This window comes from Arvicanthis niloticus, chromosome 18, assembly GCF_011762505.2.
Source record: "Arvicanthis niloticus isolate mArvNil1 chromosome 18, mArvNil1.pat.X, whole genome shotgun sequence".
In the NCBI taxonomy this organism is placed as follows: domain Eukaryota; kingdom Metazoa; phylum Chordata; class Mammalia; order Rodentia; family Muridae; genus Arvicanthis; species Arvicanthis niloticus.
In genome coordinates this window covers 19,692,044-19,716,858 of record NC_047675.1, presented here as the reverse complement: position 1 = coordinate 19,716,858, position 24,815 = coordinate 19,692,044, and the positions used below count along the sequence as shown (strand labels likewise).

General features: G+C 43.2%; 1 long non-coding RNA gene across 6 annotated transcripts in view; it reads left to right on the top strand.

Annotated features, from left to right (window-relative positions):
- LOC117722917 (uncharacterized) overlaps positions 1 to 21,569 on the top strand; it is a 30,298-nt gene extending 8,729 nt beyond the window's left edge. The window contains exons 3-9 of one of the 6 annotated variants that reach the window (XR_013104835.1): positions 1,461 to 1,572; positions 1,895 to 2,014; positions 2,977 to 3,014; positions 6,641 to 6,746; positions 7,649 to 7,747; positions 8,459 to 8,596; positions 9,940 to 21,569. This is a non-coding gene — a long non-coding RNA (uncharacterized LOC117722917). Of the gene's footprint in view, positions 1 to 1,460; positions 1,573 to 1,894; positions 2,015 to 2,976; positions 6,747 to 7,648; positions 7,748 to 8,458; positions 8,597 to 9,939 lie in introns of all 6 variants that reach the window. The other 5 variants (XR_013104838.1, XR_013104837.1, XR_013104839.1 and 2 more) reach the window with 5 other exon arrangements.
- The last annotated feature ends 3,246 nt before the right edge of the window (positions 21,570 to 24,815 follow it).

Below are 24,815 nucleotides of genomic sequence, written 5' to 3'. Positions count from 1 at the left end.
ACATATTCAAAAACGATAACACAATGATATTTCATGGGAACTTAACTCGTTTTATGCTAAGTCATAAAATCAATATGTAAAATCCTTTTAGAAATTAAAAATGAGTTGATTTAAGAGAAGTCCACTGACTGCGCTTGCCCCCTGATGCCATGACCCTGCAAATGTGGAGAAAAAATTTGAGAATGCAGCTAATATCTAAATGGAGGGAACTATGAGCTTAGAACACAGAACTATTGTTTCACTGCTCCCTGAGAATTGCCTAAGGTGTGGCCTGGGTGGCGTCTGCCTCTTGTCATTGTTGTGTTCTGCAATGAAGTGGGTGTGCTGTGAAAGGCTCTGGCTATGATGCCCTGCCTCTACGGGTTCACCTTCACATGTCACCTGCCTGGCACAGGGATAAAGAGATGGAGGGAAGTACCACCAGAACCGTAGCCTGGAATCTACAGCCAGTTATATTGCATTGATAGTTTTAAAGTAAGGGTGATAACCATAAAATTATATCTTTTAAGGAAAAACAAATACAATTTTCTTTCCATAAATTTTTAAATACAGTATCTTTTGTCAGACCAATCTGTGTGAAGCAAAAACATGTATGTTGTTATTTAGTTTATCTGGGGTAAAGTAAAGCTAAGTCATAGTGGTAGTACCTTACATCCCATACCTTACATCCCACCACCTAATTAGTGTCTCTTCATTCTACAGTACATGTGGAATCATCTTTGTAAACTTAATTTAAATAGTAAAGACTTTTTAGAGAAAATTATTACCTTGAATATTATACTTGTCTCTATTTCTTTTCATTCCTTTAAAAAAAAAAATCCTGCCCCAGTTCCCCTTTATGGAAAAATGTTTTGTTTTAAAGTTATGCATGTGGTTGCATAGGGCTAGTTAAAAGTTATAAAGGAAGAAAGACCCCTATCTTCAAAATCTTTATTTGTATCTATTAAGACAGTTTACTCTGACATGGTTCATATCAATCTACTTATTTTTTTCCAGAATTCACTTTACTGTATTCACCTGACCTTCCATAATAACTGAATATAGGAACACATTAGCATATAATTCTATTTTCCATATGACCTCCACCACTTGCAGAATTGTACCATCCCTTCTAGGGGAGGGTCAGTCCCTTATTTAGGCTGTAGCCTTGCTGTTTGCAAAGGCTTCATTGCATTCACCCTGGATGACATTTTTGTTACTGAAATATCTTAAAGAAGCAGTTAGAGGGAACACTTGACCCCATCACCAAATTATTACAATGCTTCCACAGGTGGCATGTTCCCTTGGTGTCCACACTTGATTAGTGGTTCGTCTTCTCCCACGCATGAAGCAACATGGCCAAGTGAAGTTGCAACCAGTAACATACAACAGCTTAAGGACTGACAGTGATCATGACAAATAATTACTATTTTTAGATTCAGCTAATGTTCCCAGGGTTCCTGAGATCTGTTTCTGTCTAGATGCAAAGGATGCAGAGCTCACAGGCACTCAGATGGTGCTGGCATCTGCTGGAGGTAGCTGTCTGTGGACAACAGCATTCTCCCAGTGAAGTCTGCACTCACTGCGTAAAAGGTAAAGGGCTATGTGTCACTAGTTTTATTGAAAATGCTTAATATTAGAATGCATTGTTGAATATTTGCTGCTTTAATCAAAGAAGAAAAAAATGAAATAAATTTTATATGTTAATTTTTTTTCTAAAATAAAATGTCTTTATTTGACTGAATGAATATTGATGATTAAAAGGTTCTAAAAATTCTTTTACTTTTATGATTCTTGTAGCAATCAGATATCGTTAGGTAGGCTGAAAATCGCTTTTTAACCTGCCTCTATTATACTTATAGGAGAAAAAAGATGACAGGCATCCACATATACTTTTTAATTCTCTATATTACAGCCTCTCAATAGAACATTTCTTCCTGAACAAATCTATCAGTGCAGTTCAGACTCCGGAAGAAAATTACCTCTCATGGCAGAGCCTTCACTGTGCGGGGGATATCAGATTTGTGGAAAGAAGGTTGGTATCCCTTGTCCCTTTGGGTAGCTGTAACCTATGTCATCGTAGGAGCCTTTGAAGCATCAGTAGAAAAGGGAAGGATTACTCTACAGTGGGTGCCTCCAACTCTAGCGGCAGGAGTCTAGAAGGTGTATCTAGAGATCCTCCTAGACAAGGAACCAGGATAGTCAGAGATGCTCTCAGGTGCAGAAATTGCTATGGGTTTGTATGAGTGGCCCAGCTTGTACTTCATCCACCTCCATGGTTGTTCCAAAGACTCCAACCCCTGGGGTAATTTCTAAAGCTTAGATATCAGCATAGCAAAGCAAATTCAGTAGCTAGAATGTTTCCCTTCTTGGGTTGTTGGTTGACTGGTTGGTTGGTTGGTTCTCTCTCTCTCTCTCTCTCTCTCTCTCTCTCTCTTTCTCTCTTACTCTCTCTCTTTCTCTTGCTCTCTTTCTTTCTCTCTCTCTTTCTCTCTTTCTTTCTTACTCTCTCTCTTTCTCTCTTTCTTTCTTACTCTCTCTCTCTCTCTCTCTGTCTCTGTCTCTGTGGGGGACACCCGTGGGCATACACATGTGTATGTGTTGTTCTTGTTCTTTGTGTTTTGTTTTCCTATATAGTCCTGGCTGTTCTGGAACTGTCTATGTAGATAGGCTGGCCTCAAAGCCAGACATCTGCCTGTGTCTGTCTCTTTAAAGCTAAGATTAAAGTTTGTGCCACCACTCCTGGGCCCCCTTCTTAATTTTAACTTTAATTAAACTTTATATTTTAAAATAATTATAGATTCAAAGGAAATTATATAAAATAATAGAAATGTCCTTGAACCCTTTCCCCAGTTTTCCCCAGAAGTAATATCTATTTTGCAGTATATTTAATGTCACAGCCTGGATATTGATGTTGATTAAGATAGGAACATTTCCATCACTACGAAGACTCATCTCTCCCTTTGTGGCCATGCCTCCTTCTTTCCCTCCCCACAGCTGCCCCCGAAGCCTATGAATGCTGCCTAATGCGACAGGTAACCTTTGGGATCAGATTGTTTTATGAAGCTTCAGGGTGTGTGTGTGTGTGTGTGTGTGTGTGTGTGTGTGTGTGTGTATGTGTTAACCACCTCTGTTTCAGTGGCAATTCAAGGCATAGAAGTGCTGAAGTCTAGCCCCTTATGGTTGTGACATCATAATTGTTTCTGGACTTTGACTGCAACAGATAAAGCTGCCGTACACAGTCATGTTGCAGTTTTTGAATGAATATAAGTTTATTTTCCTGGGATAAAATGGCCACTATTGAAATTGTGGACTGCACTATAATTTTCTAGGTGACTATGTTTCCAAAGATTACCTAAATTTTTGTGGAGTTTTTATATCAACTGCATTGGTTAATAATTTGAAAACACAGAGGCTATCATAAATTATTTGTAGTTAAATAGAACACGTTGTTCAGAACCTTGGTTTTGCTCCTTTGTACTCAATGCAGTTTAGCTTACTTGTCTCTTCTCAGTACAGAAAGGGGTACACACTGCTGAGAAGGTGCTGCCCAGGCCACAGGTCACTCAGGAAAACCTGGGGCAGTTTTCTAGGTTTGTCCAGCTACGTTTTAGCTGGACATCAAAGCTGCACTGTGACGTCTGGACCTGTAGATCCCACTTTGGCCATTCCACCTCAGCTCAGAACTACCTGGGTGTCAGGTCAGCCGGGCTGCAGGACCTGCTCTTTAATTCTACTGTGCGCTTAGAGACAGAAAGAACTAATGGAGTGAAAGGAAGCCTTCTTAGGTCCATGGTCCCTGCAAAATATAGCTACTTCACACAAGGCTTAATGGAAGGAAAAGCTCCAATTCCCACCATCCCTTTTGGGAATTATCCTGAGTTATATTTTACTTACTGAGACGTGATGATAATGTCTTGCAAAACCATATGTGATATTTTGGGAAGACCCATAGAAAGGAATTTTAAGGAGTAGTTATTTTTCTGATTTCTTCACATAAGATATAATTCCTTACAAAATGCATCATAATGTGACAAGACTGTTTTGTTTTGTTTCTTTGTTATGTTTTATTTTGTGAGATGGGGTTTCTTTGTATAGTCCTGTCTGTCCTGTAACTCGCTCTGAAGACCAGACTAGCCTCAAACTCAGAGATTCACTTGTCTCTGCCTCCTGAGCACTGGGATTAAACATGTGTGCTCCCACTGCCCAGCTCAATCTTTCTCTTTCTAAGAAACATTGAGTGCAGTTATCTGGACAGAGTGATCCCTCTTATAGTTCAGATTAAAGTCTGTTAACTTTCTGAATGAGGAACCAGACTTAGTCTACCTCTGTCTTTCAGTGGCTTTTTCTGTAGTTCACTGTGGTCCTGGTCATCATTATGTAAAAGAAATAAAATATTTAAATGTTCCTTATTCTAAAATATGACAAGCTGAAAGATAAGGTGCACACATAAACCCTTTAATGCTAGTGCTGTCATTAATTTTTGAAAAGTGTATTGAAGTATCTATCCAGTGTCATAGTTCTTTGAGGTACTGGGTCCCTAACATCATAGCACCTCACCCCCAAGTCACACTTCTAGAGTGGCATGTAAAGAATAGGTGAGAAGAAACAAGGAATCCACAAAGTGATGCTTTATTAGAAACTCAGAATTCAGGGGACAAAGACACTGGTGATGGACGTGATGGAGGAGACCTGGATGAAGAGACGCAGGGGTAGCCAAGCTTGAGTTCTCAAGCAGACTCACGTGACATGGACAAGCAGCTACAAAGAGGGACACAAACTGAAGCAAGGTTGCAGGTTACCAGGGTAAGATCTGGTCTAGCCAGGATTTCTTGAAGCATTCAAGTGTCTGCCTGGCCAACAGTCTGCTTAGCCTTTTGCTTTTCTGAGCCTTCCTTCTTTGAAAGGATTTATAGGTTTGGGTTTGTGCTCATGAGGTAGAGCCATGCTGTAGGCATTCCCAGACTGTGTGAGGCCCTGGGCTCCCTCTGCAGACCGCAGTGGGTAAGGAGAGCTGTGGGACTGAGTGCAAATCAGATAGCTGCCTTTCTCATAACACTGGGGCTTGCAGGATTCTTTCTGGTCAGGAGGCTCAACCCATTTTCTCCCTCTGTATTTGCTAAGGACTTGTACTTGTCTGCTATCTTAAAGACCTAATTTTCGAACCTATAGTACACTTCAAATTGTACTTTATTGTAGACAATTAAAGCTCTTTGGGAAGAGCTTCAAAATTAAAACCAAAATCACCCATAGAAGTTAGGGAGTGACCACTTGGTAAAACTGTATGGAGCCAATGTCCTTATTAAGAAATTGCTTTGGGCTGGGCATGGTGGCCCACATCTTTAATCTCAGCACTCGGGAGGCAGAGGCAGGTGGCTCTCTTGAGTTTGAAGCCAGCCTGGTCTACAGAATGAATTCCAGGCCAGCCAGGGCTACTTGGTGAAACCCTGTCTCTAAACTCAAATGAAAAAAATGAATGAAGGAGGGAAATTGTTTGGGGTAAATGCATACATGTTACTGTTTTTTAGTACAAGGTCAGAGGAGAGTACTTATGAGCTTTTGCTAACCATCTGTCAATTTTAGGAACTTTGATATGATATAGGTCCTTTTAAGAAGGGCTTCCCCAGTGTGCACTAAGCAAGCACTCTGCCATGAGGATATGCTCCCAGACCTCTTTAGTTTTTAAAGTCTGATACAGTTCTCAGGTGGCCTGGAACTTGCATTCCTCTGGCCTCAGCCTTTTGAATATCTGGTATTATAAGACTGTGTCTCCAGAATGGCTGGAATTTTAGGAATCACAGACTTAATCAAAGAGGCAATGAAATACAATAAAATTAAGATACCCATGATTTTATATTTAGTAATAGCATTGATTCCAGGAGCCCCATAGTTGTGGCACATTTTCATAGGAGTAGGCTCCTCTTCTGGCCAGCCAATCACTGTTTTATTTTCAGATCTTTCTTTCCTGCTCCATTTAAAACTATTCCATTTTTCAAGTCCTCCAGTCTAATTTAGCTCCTCCAGCCCCGTCTTTCCTGCCCCACTGAGAATGTTTATCTCCTTAGCCTTCACCGTTTGGGGAACTGTGGACGTGTCCTCCTGTCAGCTCTCCCCAGGATCTTCTCAGAGGCCCTCTGCCGTCCGATTGTTTCGCAGTCTAAGAGGGTTTTGACAGCTACTAGCCTACAGCTCTCATCCCACTTAACTTCCTGCTCATGACTCCCTGTTCCCGGCTCCGGCTGCTGGGCTCCATCTTGGTCCTGGGTCTGTTATCTGCTGGTCACCTCTCTCCAAAGATAATAGCCCCTGGCACACTGCCTGCACCTCCATTGCTGGGCATAGGTGTCTGACTTTGACTGTCCTCCTCCATCTCCTCCTCCCTGAGCCATCTCTCCCTCAGTCCTTATTGTGACTCACAGCACCTCTCCTCTGTGAGAGTTGCTGCCCCAGTTAACCCACGCATGAAGTCACTGTTGGAACAGTGTCATCTTAGACCAGGTAGGTCATCCTCACTTCCTCCTCACTGGAGCTCTTCCTTCTTTAAAGTTCGTAGATCCAAGTTGGTTTGTTGTTGCTTATTAGTTTAACCTAAGCATGTTTCCATGTTCTTTATGGTCTCTATAATATTTATTTACTTATTTGTTTGTTGTTTATTTTGTAGGCATGATGTCACTGTTTTGTGCTGGCTGTCCTGGAACTCAGAGACCCACCTCTGTCTCCTGAATGTTGCAATTCTTGCCCAAGATGTTACCATGTTACTGTTTCTGGTTTGTTTTTCAATCATTTTTTTATGTGTTTCAGTTTTGGCAGTTCATATCTCCTATCTCCAAGAGTCGCTTCCTCAGTCTGATTTCTCTTGGATCTCTAGCGTCCGTATTTTGTTTCTTTTTGATTTTTTTCTCTCTGCTTACATTTCTCATCTGTCCTCATACACCCTCTTTATCCACTGGAGTTGTTTGTCTGCTCAGTGTCTTAGTTGACCTGTGTTGCTATAACAGGGTGACAGGATGAGTAATTCGAAGGAAGAGGATTTATTTCCATAGTTCCGAAGGCTGGTGAAGGCCTTCCTGCGTGTCCTCACATGGCAGAGAGGGAGACGAGGAACCCACTCCTTGAAGCTCTTTTTATAGCACTATTAATCCATTCATGACATCTTCCCATTCAGATCCACCTCCAAATGCTGCTATGTTGAGGACTGAGTTTCCAACACAAGAGCTTTGGAGGTGACAGGATCACTCAAGCCATGGCAGTTCCCCTTGCTTTAAAGGTCTGCCTTGTCATCTGCATGTGGTCCCAGCTCTAGCTATTCAAAGTGTGTGTTTGCTCCTTACTGTGCCTTGTAATTTTGTTCTGATGACTGGGGTGAGGAGCTGGGTAAGAGGACCTGTAGCCTTCAGGGATGGAGAGGAGGGGGAGCACACCACAGCTTTCAGTGAGACTTCATTCAGCTCCGTTCCTGCTCAGCTTAGTGGACCAAGATGGCCAGAGCTGGACACTGGAGGAGCTCAGAGGAGCCTGACGAGGGCTCAGCTGGGTTCTGACAGGTGGAGCCTTGCAGGTTAGACTAGGTTGAGGAGTTCTTCTACTGGGTAGATGTTGTTAGTAGGAACAGAATGAGATAGAATATTCTGGCATATCTCACAGTACTTATTTCCCCCTCCTCTGCCAGAAACCCAAGGAAGATTTGTCTGCAGTACCGGCTCTGGAGAGACACCCCAGAAGCATGAGGCTCCAGCTGCCGGGCGCTCAAAGTTCTTCTTGGCCACATGTGAGTGCAAGCTTCCAGCAGCTGGCCAATCCCAGTCTGGGCTTGTCTCCTCCCAGTCTGTTCTCCAGAGGGCTCTGAAGTGAATAGTCATTCTCTGTATCTATCTGGCTTGCTCAAACTTTGGAGGTAGCATCTTTCTCTGGGACCTCAGACTCAAGAGAAGTCCGTGACTTTTCAAACTTGTTACTGTTCACTTCTCAGGAGGGACTCCAAGTTCTTTATATGCCAGGCTCAAAACTACAAAGCTGCTTTTAAAAAATATATTAAGTTGTAACAAAAAAAGCAGAAATAAAACAAAGCATTTAGAGACATGTAATTGGACATTACTCCTTACCCCAGTTAATGATTCTATGAGGTGTGAAAATCTCTCCACAGTTTCTGAAGATTGGATTCGAAATGTTCCCCAAAGGCCTCTGATAAAAGCTTGGCCCTCAAGATGGGAGATCACAGAACCTGTGAAGATTGGGGCCTTAAGCAGGCCTTTAGGTTTATCAGTGGTGTGACCTCAAAGGATACTGTGGGATTCTCATCTCTTCTTCTGTGTTCCCTGGCTTGCAGAAATGTGTCCCCATTGTGTCCTCCTGCTGGGAACATGTGGCCTCATTATAGACTCAAGGCAGTGAGCCAACTGATGAGGGATTAACCTCCAAAATTATGAGCCCAAGTAAGCATTTCCTCCTGTAAGATCCTTTCTCTGGGATCTTGTTACAGTGACAGGAATCAAACTTCAGAACAAAGCAGTGGAGTCTAGCAATATTTCCATTCTGAAGACAGGAACATGAGACCAGGAGAAAGACAAGTAAATGAAGATGAGAGGTCAAACAACTCATCCTTGCAGTTGCCCTAAAGGTACCAGGGGAAAGCTAAGCTCTCTGGGGAGCCCAGGGAAGGAGATTTGGGGTCTTTAGCATGGCCTGTTGTTGACAGCATACGTACCCTATATTCTTGTCACCTATGCCAAGGATCTTTAAGGCAGCCACTCCCTTGTCCTGTTAAATCTAACCAAAACAATACACTGTTACCCAGTAGCCTTGGCCCCACCCCAATCAGAGTCAGTGTGTGGTATGTATACTTCAGACCCTTGTTTTCAGGGGCTTTATGTTTTAATCTCTAAACGTCCCCCAAGCAAGTTGACAATAGCCTAATACCTCTCTTCTGCTCAAGGGCAGCTTATTAAGCACCTACTATGTGTGACATGATATTAAATCAGCATAGTGCAGAATGTTAAATGAACACACAGATACATGGGCTGGGTTTGTTTCCCCAAGTCCTCTTCTCACCTGAAGTATAGTGTGTATAGTTTACATTTAGCTTCTCATTTTGAAATTCCATTGTGAATACATTCATCCTCCTTTTCGAAGAGGGCTAGTTTATCTGAGTCTATGCTAATGCCGTGCACGGTTATGCCTGAGCTATTTACTATGGGCTTCGTTATTGACCTATTTTATTTGTCGTTTTATGGCATACATATTTTCAGTGGAGATGCTTACACTGAGCTATATTTATTTATACCTCAGTACATTAACCATAAAACTATCTAAGTATTTCCAAACCACTATGATCTGCAGCCCTCAGGGAAAGGGGTTTTCAGGATAGCCAAGTCTTAAGAGTTAGCAGTGGCTGATGTGTTGGAAATCTTGCTAAGGGGCCTCTGAGATTATGAGCGGAGTCTCACAAAGTGTTGGTGCTAACCCAGGGTCTGCAGTACAAGGTGGACTGCTTGGAGGACTCGCTGCTCATTTGTTTTAGTTCTTTCTGACATTCCTTGAGCTGATGGTGTTCCCTCCATAGCTGCCAGCAGTACTCTCCTGGCCCTGCTGTAGATGCCCTGTGACCAGGGCTTTGTAGATTTGGAGACAAGGTACTAGAACTGGCCTCTAATGTGCAATGGCCACTTGTAAGCACCACCTTAAGGACCAGCATGCAGTTCTGTGAGTTTTATTGTTTGGTTTTTACCATTCAAGGGACAGGATGGGGACTTGCCCTGACTCCTCCTTTCCCATCGTTGGTGTCCCATATTTACCCACAAGAGCCATTCTAAACAGAGGAGGGGAACTCTGGGATTTAAGCCTTAGGCATAATGGGGCTAGCTAAACACACTCAAGAATAAGGAAGTCAAGCTTAGAATGGACCATAGCTAACGTTGAGTTTATTAAGCTCTGCCTGTATGTTGATAGCATTTATCTTCTCAGTTCTCCTTGTCTGCCTGTCTCTTTGTGGAGCTGCCTATGGAGCAAAGTAGCTGTGCATGCTAGGTAAGTGCGTTTCCATGAGGACATCCTCACATCTCCTCCTTCACCTCCATATCCCAAACAGGCCTCCTTCTGGCTTGGACTCTTGGGAACTAAAGCTAAAGCTTTAATTCTAAAGCTCCTAAAAGGCCCATAATGACTAATTCTTCTCTCTGGCCTGTATGTTGTTAAGGTGCAGTTGATATTCCATCCTCCTTGACACTGTCACCATGACAAGCTCTGTTGGCTGTGCCAGCAGGTGACCCTTAGGCTGGAAGCCACAGGACTCATAGCCTTGCTCCTTTTCACATGCTTTGGAGTCTTCAGTGACTTTTTCTCCTCAAGAGTTCAGAACATTGAGGAATTAAGCTGTTCCCTTCTCTGAGCTGGGAGACCTGAGAAGCCTAAGCCTCAAGAGATTGGCCCCAGGCTTTACCACAGTTAGCACCTTCAGGTGGACTGCGATCCTCTGTTTTCAAGGCCCATGAGGTTTGCTTACTATTCCAAAATAAGAGTGTGGGTTGCAGAGCAGGTAAGACCTAGTTATGACTGAGTAGATAGGACTGACAAACTCTCTGCACATGGTATGCTGGGTCATACTGAGGGAGGAAGGAGAGGGAACATGATCCAAGGACATGTGATCTGGAGGGGGGATGTGGCTGGACAGTAGGGAGAACACTCATGTGGGATCTAGTGACTGATCCAACTGGCTAGTCAGGCACAGTAACTTGGGGAAGTTAGTACCAAATACGCTGGCTTTAGTGATCACTGTAGTTGCAATGTTTTTAGAGAATTAGGTATTTGTTTAGTTTGTTCTGGCCATATATTTGCTTATTTGTTGTTATTTTGAGAGAGCATTTCCCTGTGTAGTCCAGGCTGGCCTTTATTTTGAGAATCTCCTGCCTCCATTTCCCAAATGCTGTGGTCATAGGTGTACACCACCACACCGGCCTTGCCATGTTATTAGTCAGTTCATAAAATTATTGGTTTTTCAAAACTAGGGATGTGAGCATCTGGGAATAAAGTCCAGTCCATTTCTTTTCTTTTCCTCCATGTTGGAGATTGAACCCAGGGTTTCATACGTAGTCGGCAGGGACTCACTAAGGTATTTCGATCCGGCTATACTTCTCAGTACACAGTACTGAAGCACTTAGAGTGAAAGGGAAAATTCTCTTTAGAGTTTTAAGAGTCTAGAAAAAAAATGCCTTTGGCAAGTAATTATTTGTATATCTGGATTTGATTGTGTGTGTGTACACAAGAACACATACACATGTGTTTTCTAGAGTGCATGTATGTGTTGTATGCATGCCATGGGCAGAATGTGGAACAACTTTGAGGAGTCAGTTCTCCCCTTCCACCATGTGGATCCCAGGAAGTGAGCCCAGGTCACCCGGCTTGGCAGCAAGAACTTTATTACTGGCCCATCCCAGCCGGTTCTTGTTTACAGAGTGGTTTATCATGTTAAGAATAGTTAATGATACCCAACAGCAAATAAAGAATTGTTAATGACTGAATATATCAGGGGTCTATTAAGATGTTATATTCCATATGGATTAATATTTTAATAAACCTTCAAAGAACTTGTATTTTTATTTTCTGTATGGCCATGTGTGTTTTGCAATGATCTTGACATTAATTCTTGAGAATGTCAACTCAACCTCAGAATTGTAAAAAGTCCCCATTATCCAGTTTAGTCTAAGAGAGATCAGCAATTTAGGCTGATCTATTTATATTAACGGACTGGTACTTCCATGCTAATCCTGTAATTAAGATTCATTTCTCAAAGATGTTACTATAATCTTAGAAATATTAAAGATTTAAACCCTAAAGATTGGTATGGAAATGATTAAATTTTCTCTATTATTTCTCCCCTCTCTCCCAGAGTGATTAATTTCACTTTCAGTGCCTTCCTTCCCTAGTGGAGTGCTTCTGTGGAGACTCCCAAGTCAGTGAAACCTGTTTAGGGGATCATCCCTGCTAGACAGACAGCTGCGAGAGGGCATTCGCTTCCCAGCATGGATTTCAGATTATGGCCAATCAAGAGCTGGGGCTGTGGAACACCTGTCAGCGACACTGGCTACGAGGAGACTAGCTCTTTAATCGAATTTCATTGTACTTCAGAAAAAGGTTTATTTTCAATGTGGCGTCTGCTTTTATGATTCATCCCTCTCAGCTGAGACATCAATTTGGGGCTTATTTATGGTGTTGTTCTAGAGTGAAACGAGAAGCAGCAAGGACGGGCTTCAGAAGACAGCCTTTCCCAGGCGGTCAGTGTGCAGCCTTCTCATGTGGGAAAAATAGAAAAGAAATCTAAAACTTTAGTTTTGAAGTTCTGTGTGTGAATATAATTAGTGATAGGGGTTCTTTTGAGCACACTTTCAGAATGTCGAAGCCGGAGAGTTCGTGTTCATGGTGAAGTCTGGGGAACTTTCCTTGTGGAAATCTGTTCCGCTTATCTGTGAGCAGCACAACCATCATTGATGCTGCTGGGTTCCGAAAGGCCATGCGCAGCTTTCAACTGGGCCCTAATTGGAGGACTGCTAAGCCCATAATACCAGGTACTTCCTCACAGCTGCAGTGCATGGAGTGTGACTATCAGAAGACAAACTTCACTGTGCACACTGTAATTTAATGGTATAACTATGTGCAGCCCAGAATATCAGTTAATTTTCAAAACATTTTATTCTACAGCAATTAGCTCAGGTCCTGGAGGGCAAAATGACAAGAGGTTACTCGTTCACTATGTATTTAATTAATTGAAAAATGCTCCAATTGCCTTTACAGTTGTTATTAGAGAGTGGAATCAGTGTTGCCAGCGCTCAACCATAATTGGAACCCCAGGGAATTAAATATTTAGCATTAGTAATGTAACAGCACTTAGGACACAAATTTCTATTTTCGTAATGAAAGCTATACACTGTGAGTGCAAGCTGCTGAAAGGACAGCTGTGACAAGCGAAACGGCCTGGGACATTTCAATAAGACACCTCATTGGACAGCAAGTCTTACCACATTACGCGTTTGTAAGAGACCTGCAAGTTTAATTCCCATGAGGAACTCATAGCCCAAGTCTTTAGCGTCCTAATTGCATGCAGGATGAATGGTTGGGCAAATGTCTTTCTATAAATGGCGGAAATTCATCCTCCTTTCTAAATAATAGCATATAAGTTTGTGCCTTTGTCAATTTAAAAATACCGGGACTGTCAGGGACTAAGGATCTTGTTTGTTTTTCATTTAATTATATTTTAAGCACATATGCTTTCAGTGCTACAATGAGAATAGTTGGATATTGGGCTCTAATGAGCTGCAGTGCTAGACACTGGAGACCCTGAGGGATTCACTCCGTAAATTAGCTGGATAAAAAGTACTTGGTTAGGATGTAGTTGATGGCTGAGCTGTTCGTAGAACCAGTCAGAGTGCTGCCTCGCACTCGGTTTCATTCTAAACAGGCCCTGTAGAGACTTTAACAGCTGCCTGTTAAAGCTGCTCAACTTGTCAAAATGTATTATATTACTCCACTAATAAATAGTATTAAAGGGTATTTGACTTCACCTCTCGTTTTCCGAGGGGATCAGGTTGATAAACACAACTGGCTTAGGCTGGCCTTATTTTAATTTGTTTATGTCAGCCAAGTCATATTGAAGGGCTATGTTTTAAGTTTGCAAACATTACCTTCCCAGGGAGCCAGAACTTCCAAAATGTGATCTACAGTGGAAACAAGGAGTAGAGACACTTATTGTAGAATGTCAGACATAGAAAGATGTCTGGTTTTGACATTCCTGGGCCACTTTTCAAAGAACTTGAAAGCCCACAAGTGAGCTGACACTTGGGAGGATTGGCTCCTTTGCCTTTATCATTTCCAGAAAAATAAAAGTCACAAAAAATAATTAATGTCACAATTTCCTTTTGATTTTCTATCATTCCTGTGTTTTGACTATTCTAAGTGATCACGATTTTATATCAATTTTTAAGCATTTTTCAAAATAATACATGTTTACTTTTAAAAGTAAGAAATATTTTATTTGATAAAGTCTTCCTTAGACACGCTCCCAATCCTGTTTCCCTGGTTGGTGGTCTTTTTTGACAACAGGCTGTTTTGATTTTTTTAGTTTTTGGTTTCTGGCTGTTTGTTTTTTTGTTGCATGTGCATAGGGGCATGCATGTGTATATGAGTGTGAAGGCCAGAGGTTGACAACTGACATCAAATTCACCACTTCCTACTATATTTATTGAGACAGGTCTCTTGGTTGAATCCAAAGCTCGATGATTGGCTAGTCTACCTGGCCAGCCTGTACTTGGCACATGTGCACATGTGAGTCTGTGTTTATAGGTCATACTATAGAGCACATTTAATGAAGGTCATTTCATGGAGTCCTGCTTTTTCTCCTGCATAAATGCCCCAAATCACACACATGTTTTTTGTTTTGTTATTTTTTTGTTGTTACATTTATTTATGGGGAGTCATGTGCCAAAATCTGTGTCTTTTCGCTTGTACTGGAATGCACATGCATGTACATGCCCACACCACACGTGCTGATCAAAGAAAAACATGCAGGAGTTCTCTCTCTCTCTCTCTCTCTCTCTCTCTCTCTCTCTCTCTCTCTTCTCTCTCTCTTTGGAGATCCTGGAGCTCAGACTCAGTTGGTCAGGCTTGGCAGCAAGCCTCTTCACCTGATGGGCCATCTCACTGCCTATTGGTTAGTGGTATTGAACAGTAAGTTCATATTGTGCAGGTACAAAATGTATTTATCTGTTGGCTGTCAGTGTCATTCAGAGTAATTCTGGTTTGCCACAGCAAATGATGCTGTGCTGACCATCACTGTAAGCGTGCGAGTGAGCATGGATGAGCACAGAGCTCTGTGGGTGTCACAGAACAGTGGATCACCGTAGAGTTCACCATTACTCTGCCAGCTGTCATTAAGGATGTCCTCAGTAACTCATTAAGAGTTAACATATATTATTAGTCCTGTTTTATGTAGGGAAACTGAGGCACAAATGAGTTAAACTGCCCAGGGCCACAGCGTGTGCTGTTAGCCTGTCTCTTGTATCCACATAGATGGACATCCCTGACCCCTACCCTCATCACCCAGTAGCTTCCTTGCATGTGGCTTGGGTTGTGGTTTCCCACACTGTCACTGTCACCTTTCCTCTGAGAACTAAGCCGTTGCTGTCTCTCCTTGGTTTACTGTAGTATCATAGCCCTCACAGGCTACATGGAGATCTCTACTGATTGTGGGTCTGCCTTGTGTTTGGGAGCTGGAGTTTGAATCTCCAATGCTAGGCAGGTGTTCTCCCACTGAGCAACAGCCCCACACTGGAGGATGCAGCAAGAACCACTTCCCAAAAGATGGCCTCTGACTTCCACACACAGCTGTGACAGAAGCATGTCTGCACTCACAGCTGGGATGGCAGGCCTGTGGGCCTGTGGTGTGAGCGTCTCTGATACAGACGGTCATTTCTTCCCTCAGTCTCTCCCCTGTATTTTCATTTTATGTTAATATTACCAAGATTTGCTTTGTGGATTGGTATATAAGGAAGACGTTTACCACCCCAGGGATGTTAATCCATTTTCCTATACAGTGTTCCTTGCTATCAATTTTCTTATCTTAGACCCATGTGAAATATGTGGTGTAGGTGGAATGGATAAAAGCTAAATCTTTGATTTGCAGTGACTTCTGCAGCTTCGTCTTGGGAGCTGTCTTTTCTTCCTCCACTGCTTGAATGTGCCCTTTATTTAACACTATAACCCCACTTGTGTTCTGTTCATCTCTTGATAGCCAGTTCTTCTTGGATATTCCTGCCTGGCCTTGTAACATTCTAAGGTTTTGTTACAAGAGTAAGTTAAGTCTCTTAATTAAAGTGATGTCTGTCATGCACATCTAATCAAAGGAGTGCATCCTCATTCAGACATGGGGAGTGAATCCCAAGCTGGGACAGGAAGGTGGAGAGTTCCAGATCAGCCTGAGCTACACAATAAACACCCTGTGAGTGTGGGAACAGCCGTGGCAAGGGGAACTCAGGTTACAGCTGCCCTGGAACTCAGCCGAAGCTGACTTTAACCCAGGGCGATTACTCTGGGTTACCCAGGTGATCCTAGAGTAATCACGAGGACTGTTAAATGTGGAAAAGGGAGGTGAGGAAGGCAGTTTGAGAAGGTTGCAGGCTGAGAAAATCGACAGAGCCCTCTGGCTTTGCACCTGAGAGACAAGGCCCCAAGCCAAGGACTAGAGGAAGCCAGTGCCACTGAAGAAGACTGGACTGTAGGCCCTGTACAATCCTGGAGAAAGCGAAACTTGGCCCGTGCCCTGCTTCTTCTTGATCTGTAAGAAATGAAGTTTGCTGGGCTGTGATTTGTTACCCCAGCAATAGGAAACTAATACAAGTTACGCAGGTGGTTCACACTGAGACAGGAAGATTGCCAGCAGCTTGAGTGAAACCCATCTCCAGAAAAAAAAAAACAAAAAACCCTAAACTAAAAAACATCTCAGAAAACCAAGCTTAAAAGAAGACTACAGAGGTAAAGCCAAGACTCTTGTACTCTTGTGTTCTTGCCTGTCCTCTCTCTGGCTGCTTCAGGCCAATTCCCATGAACACGGGTTTCTAATGCCACAGATGTTCATGGGTCTGCTTGTTGCTTAGGCAAATCCCCTTTCCTATTTCCAAAGAAATTTTCATTCCTAACATTTATTTTTCTTAGACAAGCCTTAAAACCAGTTTGCAAACAGTGTTTTAAAGTTGGCTGAGGGTTTGGTTGTAGAGTGCAGTCAGTGTATGGGTTCCGTGGAGGAGAGGATAATAGCATCCTGATCCTCACTTCTAAGGCAACCTCACTATCCCCAGTTAGGCATAGTCCTTGAATGAGTGAATGAATGAATGAATATGAATTCCACTTTTGGAGCACAGAAGATGATAAGTACTTGGTTGTTAATAAATGTTTTTTTATTTTTCAAAATCCACTTAAGATTTTCAACTTACCTTTGTAAAACTCTACATAGAACTTTAAGCTAGAACTATCCTCAATGCCCATGCTTGTGACCAATTTATTTATTTTATATATACGAGTGCTTTGCCTACATGCATGTCTGTGCACCATATGTAAGCAGAACACTTACAGGTCAGAAGAGGGCAGCAGACCCTCCAGAACTTGAGGCACAGACAGTTGTGAGCTACCATGTGGGTGCAAAAAATGGAACCAGGTCCTCTGGAAGAGCAACCAGTGACCTTAACCACTGAGCCATCTCTCCAGCCCCGTGTCCACTTTCTTAATCCAAATACAGTTTATTTTAGTTTCTATATTCCTTTGTCACACTTACCAGAGTTTTATTGGCTTTTTAGTTTAAAAATATTTTAGGGGCTGAAGTGATGGCTCAGTGGTTAAGAACACATAGTGCTCTTGCAGAGGACCCACGTGACTGCTTACAGTTTATCTATGACTTCCATTTCGGAGGATCCAATACCCTCTGCTGACCTCTCAGGCACCTGGTGTGGTTGTGGTCTACATAACACAGCTCAAACAGTGGTACACATAAACAAACAGTCAGTGACTTGTAAAAGTGTGTTAGCATTCTCAGTGCTGTTTGAGCCTCTCCATTTTACCTTCCGCTCTGCTTTGGTTTGTAAGATTAACCTGTCCTGGGTACACTGGCTGAATGCCTAGTTCTTTCTTCACCTCTCTTGACTTCTCGTAGCTAGCTTAGGCTGTGGATCATCCTCTAAACTCAGTCTTGCTTTCCTAGGCCAGCCTTCCTGCCGCAGCCTCCATGTGCGGGGCTTAGAGGATGATGATCTTGCCGGATGATGCTCAGCTCTTTATCTGCTGCCTGCTCCCTCAGTCACTTGCTTTTACTTGCTGTTTAATAAACTCACTCATTTGGAACCAAAAGCATGCTTACCGTGCACTATTCTCAGTGGAGAAGACACACACGTTCCTAAGGAACACACAATGGGCTTACGGATGGCTCAGCAGATGCAAGGACTTACTGAGTGAAATTGACAACCTGAGTTTGATCCACAGTGAAAGGTGAAAGCCTCTGGGTGCGGATGAAGTCCCAAATGAATGTGTGTTATCAGGCTCAGGGAAATGGCCATATGCAGAAGGCATTGACGACAGCTTTCTCAGGGATGTCCACAGCCTGAGACCCAGACACAGCTCCCCAATAGTAACCTCTTACTGAGAAGAGCTAACCCCTCCTCCTTGTGCTATACACCATAAACTCCTCACTGAGTTTCCAGGGTGCTTAGCAGGTGCATTGGAACTAGCACAGCCACACCCCTTCCGAGGTTTTTTTGTCTGTGTTTCCTGGTCCCAGTTTCCTGGACCACACTGGAGGATGCAGCAAGAACCACTTCCCAAAAGATGGCTGGCCTCTGGCTTCCACACACAGCTGTGACAGAAGCATGCCCGCACTCACATGTGTCACACACAAAATGAGTTTTAAAAAGAATGTTCAATGAATTGTTAGGAAAATTATCTTAGTCTGCTTAATGAATGGAGCTCGGCACTTAGTTTCACAGGAGGACAGTTTTTCTCCCACCGTGTTGTCTTGGCAGATGCTCCTCTGATTGACACATCTTGACTCTTTGTCCCCTTTGATTGTGGGAGGAAAGCTGTGCCTGTGGCACTCCTGGCTGGGAAAGGCCCTGTGATTTTCTATTTCTCCCAGTGCCCCAGGCCCTAAGCAGTGAATTGTCCCCCTATGTCCTCCAGTTAGGAAAGCACACTCAACTGCCTACACTCTAGCTATGACCTTCTGTGCCTGGACTATGGATTTGAGACCTGTTGGGCCCGTAAGGTGAAACTGAGGCATTCACTGTCAGGGCTGAGCCAGGTCTGGCCCATCTTTGACAGCAAATGTCTTCCTGACTTTTGTGTTCTATCTAGGCACGTTGCCTGGCCCCACCCTGCTAACAGTCACTGTCCAGGTGACTTGGCAGAGAGCTGAATCTTTTTATTTCCAAGTTAACTTCATTCTTATAACAGCAATTTATTTATATACCTGCTTGGGTTGTAGTTTGCTTTGGTGTTTCAGTTACATTAAAAAATATTTTAAATTCATTGTTGATAGTGGTGGCGGTGGCATTGTGTGTGTGTGCGTATGTGTGTGTGTTTGTGTGTGTGAAGGTGCTTGCATTTCCTGGCATGTGTGGAGGTGAGAGGACAGTTTCTAGGAGTTAGTTCTTGCCTTCCACTGTGGGTTCTGGAATGCAAAGTCAGGCAAGTGCTTCTACCTGTGGAGCCATTTTGCTGGCCCTTCCTTGGTCTCTATTTTTATTTTCATCAAAAAATAATGATGAATTTAGTTGATAATAAATACCACTGAGAGATTTATAAAGAACATATATCATTGTCTATCCTTCAGAGGCAGCCCCTTACAATTTCTTTCAGTAGATTAAGGAACACAAGACCTTCTAAGGTATCCTTTCCAATATGAAGGAAGGACCTAAACAAACTGGAATCTGTATGGATGAAAGAAGAACAGATTGTCATGAAGCAGGAATAAAATAGGTGATGCTCTTGGGAAAATGAAGTATCAGGAGACAATCAAATACACAAAGAAGGACACTACTAACTTCAATTTTCTAAAAGCATGATCAAGGAAGTATTGTTTCTCCAACAGTACATGTTCTTCAATCAATAATAATTGCAATACCAAATCCTTATTTAAACACAAATTATACTGGGCCAGACATGGTACCACAAGCCTGTAAAGCTAGCTCCGGAGAAGCTGAAGCAGGAGGATCACAAATTGGAGGCTAGCCTAGTCTACTAACTGAGACTATTTCAAAGAAGCCAAACTCTTAAGATGCATCAGCCCACCTGCCCTGGCAGCCCATGTTTCTTTAAGTATGTACATCTGGACTCTCTCCTTTTGTGTCCCCAGTTTGGATAGTTCTCTGGACATAGGAGGGCTTGCGAGCATGACTGCTGCATGCAGATAGATGCTTTCTGTGCCCTAGTGCTCATCCTGGTCCCTCATCCACCCCTGTACTTGACTTCTGATTCCAGTACCACTGAGCTCAGTCTTTATCATTCTGTCTGTAGGATTCAGGTTAAGCTTCAGACTAGAGGCAGTTCATCAATTCTATTTTTTACCCACAGAAATTATTTCCTTTAAAATTATTTTTAGGGGAAAGATGACTCAGCAGTTAGGAGCATTGGTTGCCCTTCTAGAGGACCCAGGTTCAATTCCTAGCACCCATGTGGTGGCTAAACATCTGTTACTCCAGTTTCTGGGAATCCAGCACCCTCTTCTGACCCCCAGAGACACTGCATGCACATTTTGCACAAACTTACATGCAGGCAAACACCCATACCCATTAAATAAATCTTGAAAATACTTTTGATTCCTTGATCTTGATAGCTTGATATTTATTATCCAGTAGTATCCTCCCTCATTGTCTTTTTTTTTTTGAATTTTTATGTAATAAGTTTACAGAGATTAGAAGAAAAGATTAAGTATATGCAATACTCAGTTACTTTTCAGCTAGGTGGTCCCTTCCATTTCTGCCCCACAGAGATTTGATGTCAGCTATGCTGATGCCTCTGCTCTTGCTCACAGCACTGTCCTGGGAGTACTTGATCATCTTACCCATCATTTAAACTGGATATCCCCTGTCTTGATGCAAAATGTATAGCATGCCTATCCTTACACAGCTAATATATATTTATCCAAGCCACTAAAGCATTTCTCACTAGATTTGTCTAAGAATTTTAAACTTATGCAAACAACAGTAGTGAAGTCTTATCTGTTCTTCCTGACTCAGGAACTGTCTGCATTCTGTTACACTTGCTTTCCTTCACTCTCGGGAATCTTGTGACTTTCTGTCCCCCCCCCCACCCCTTGCCCCCTGCCCCCATCACCCAATCAGGGGAATTTTACAGTGATACACTTGTCTGACTGCCTATATTTATATCAGATCTCAGTGGTGACCTCAGGTTCTTCTGTAAAGGTCCAGTCAAAGCTCATGCTTTTGGGTTATATTCCTGTCTCTTTGATCTCATGAATGTGGAACAGTCTTGTTTTTGTTCCCAAAGCGCAGTTCTTGGTGATGGGTCTAGACATGTTGTACAACCTCCTTCTGGTTGATGTTTCCTTCCGGTCAACACAGCTAATGCAAATTCTCTCCTGTTCATCTTCTCAAAGGGCACAAGATGTTTCTTGACTTCAACCATTTGGATAAGTGATGTCAGCAAGCTTCTCCACTGTAAAGTTTCCTCCTCATAAAAAGACAGGATCTCTTTGTAATGAATAGGAGACCTGAGGCTGGGGGATGGCTGAGAAGGGAAAAGTGCCTCTGCACAAGTGTGAGGACAGGAGTTTGTTCTTCCAAGTCTAAAGCTTGACACCGTGTCATGAATCCCAGCATGCCTACAGGAAGATGGGAGGCAGAGGCAGGAGATCATCTGGAAGCTTGAGGCTGGACACCCAGATACTCAGAGCTGCAAACAAAAGAGGCCCGGCAACAAAAGAGTGGAAGGTGAGACCCAACTCCGGAAATTGCCCTCTGACCTTTACAAGTGTATAAAGTGTATACGTCCACATACATACAATAAAATCAATTGCTCAATAAACATTTTTGAAGAACATGAAATCTGTAGGTGCAAATACATGTTTATATTTGTGTAATGGTTATTGCTTACATATATATGTGTATATATATATATATATACATATACATATATATATATATGATTTTATATACATATATGCATATATGTGTTCTTGTGGTTTTTATAATTATGGGAATCAAGCCCAGGATGTTAGACATGATAGTCAAACACTACCATTCAGTGCCCCCTGCCCCAAAATAATTTAGTCCGTCTTACTCTGAAGAAAAGCAAAGATATTTTAATGTGTGTGGCAGCAGTACAGGATCAATAGCACCCTTCACCTCTCACTGCTATCACCGTTATCTGAATGGCTCAATGCCCAGGCACTGGTCTTCCCTGTGGCCCTTATATTGTCAACATGGTGAAAATCTGTACATTTATCTTGACCATTTTTTCCAGCAAATGGAAGCAGAACATCTTGAGGCAAAGGGGGTGGGGTCATTTCCTAATTTGTACTATTGGCTTTAGGTATGGGAAGTATGTTATAATAGCTTCTGTCACTCAGGTAGAGGCAGTGCTTAAGACAGCATCTGAGGGATGCTTACGAGAGCAAGGCCAGGAAATGGGAAGGTGTGGAGCTGGCAAACAGGAAAGCCAGAGGTGTCGGGCAGGGATCTGAGGGAAGAAGCCTCAGTCTGCAGACACATGGGCGGAGACCTGTTTAGAACATGGAAGACCATGTCACAGACCAATGGCCTTAGATATAATATGGCAAGATACAATATGTTCTTAGGAAAATGAACTATAGCAGATAAAGGTCAGCTTCCCAGGCTCTGGAACTCTAGCTGAGGTGTGTTACGAGTGCTCGGTGGGGTGAGCCAGTGATGGGGGAGCCTTGGTGAGACCCTGTGAGCACTTGAAAAGCAAGAGCAAGGGCAGAGCTCAGAGAAAATGCCTATCTAGGATTGAAAACATAGAGATGCTTGTCTCTATCCCCATATCTCTGAGCATTCTCTCCCTGGTGATGAGACGCCAAAAGCCCAACCCTCGTCTTGCCTCTGAACAGCCTCTGCCAGGCCATGTCTACCGGGAACAGTCACTGAGGAAGGAGACAATGTATGGGAGACGTTGTGGACTGGACAGTTGTGCACGTGGGTGCTGTAACCAGACTGCCTGCAACCCTGGCCTATATAGCTCATTCCTTCTAAGGTTTGTGTGGCTCCTGTTTCTTATCCTGGCTTGTATGGGCCCAGGAGCAGGGTCTAGCCTTTGGTGAAATATTGTTCTCAGGATATAAGCAACAGAGCAGATGCTCAGTAAGCAGTCCCTGTGGGAAGGACAGGGCTGGCCCAAATGACTGACTCAGGAATAGTTAGAAAGGTGTACCCCAGGAAAAAGAACAAACAGCAGCCTGGAAGTGGGGCCCTTTGCTTTTTATTGGGTTGTCTGTCTTAATGCAATGGAGCTAACTCTTAACCGCCTTGCTGCAATCAATGGACAAACTTCAAAACCTTGTGCCTATTAATAGTTTGAATTCCGAGGCTAGACTGTAAGTCAGTGGGAGAGCACTTACCTAGCATGTAAGAGGCCCTGATTTCAGTCTTTAATGCTGCCAAAAAAGAAAAGAAACCAGCTTGAATTGCAAGCATAAGAACTGCCTATGGACAGAGAAGATTGACTGTGTTAACTGAAAAATCTCATATTGGTTATTTACTGAGGGCCTGACATCTGCTCCCTGGGTAGCATGTGCTACTGTAGTAAATTCCCATAAGGATGTATCTTAAAAGTATCAACAGTATCAGTTGCTGTGAAGAGACACCATGACCAAGTCATTCTTATAAAAGACAACATTTAACTGGGGCTGGCTCACAGGTTCAGAGGTCCGTTATCATCATGGCCGGAAGCATGGTGGCATACAGGCAGACATGGTGCTGGAGAGGTAGTTTGAGAGTTCTACATCTCCACCACCCAGCTGCACAAGGCCACTGTCAAGGGTCTGGTACCTCCGAGGCAGGAACACTCCACAAGGTCATCCATCTGACTCACCTCCTGTCAGCACAGGAGTGGGAGCCCAGTGTTTGCAGCCACCAAGCAATTGCTACTGTCATTGAGTGCTGTCACTTTGGAGTGGGCTTGTCACACGCAGCCGTAGGACTAGGTCTACTGTAGCCCTTATCAAGGTGCACGGGAGCCCGAGGCTGGCTCACATCACTGCCACATTCACACTCATCTGCTTGTCTCCAGGACAAAGGAAGAATGTGAACAACAGGCTCTCCGTTTCCTTCTGATGGAAAATGGATAGAAGATGTCTCATAGTCCAGTGGTCAGCTTTGCAAATGATCTATAAGTCCTTCACACCATCCCTTATGTTCATAGAACAACACAGACTAAAAAAAACGCAGCACGTGACTCCAGAATCCTCAATGTCATGCACAATTTCAACTAAGGCCATAAGACCTTTCTTTGTTGCCCTCCCTTCAGTCTCTTCCTGGTGCCTGAAAGGATTTGAGGGTAGAGGGAAAATAAAATCAAAGGAAGCTGATTCCACATCCTGGTTCACTGATTCCACATCTGAGTGCACTGATTCCACATCCGGGTCCACTGATTCTACATCCGGGTGCACTTGTCGCTGCTGCCTGTGGCCCTGTGCTGAGTGGTTGACATGTTCTCTTTGCTGAAGCTAAGTCTTCCTTCACTTTAATGGAGTGTATGACTTCCCACTCTTCCTGAGCTGCAGAGGAGAGGAAACAGTAATGGACAGGGGTCACCCCTTATGTTGTCCGTGTTCATCTTCGATCCTTGCCCTTTCTGGTTCCTAGAAGTGTAAAGGAGCTGAAGGACAGAGAGACTTGAGGGGTTCCACAGATAAGACAGTGGAAACCCCAACATTCAAATGACAGGTTACACTGGCCTGGAAAATGGTGTCCTGAAGCATCACTGTTGTTTCAAGTTGGGATGTCTAGACGAGAGACACATGACGATGCTGAGTGAATGCCAGAGCTCCTGTTCTTCAGAGGAGTACATCTCTCTGCTGCTCCAAAGAAAGCAGCTGCTCCGAGTCTTTTCCACAGCTGGACAGTACCCTGGTGGTGGGCAAGGCTTCACAGCACCCGGACACACACCATCTGTAAGCCTTCAGAGTGATCCTCTGGGAAGCACCAAGGAGTCTGATATAAACATAAGCTATGTGAACACCCCAGTTCCTGAAGTCCTGTTTGTGGCTAGCTTGTCTCATTTGTCTGTCTGCCTGTCTGTCTGTTGCTAGTTTACAGAATTGGAAACAGCTT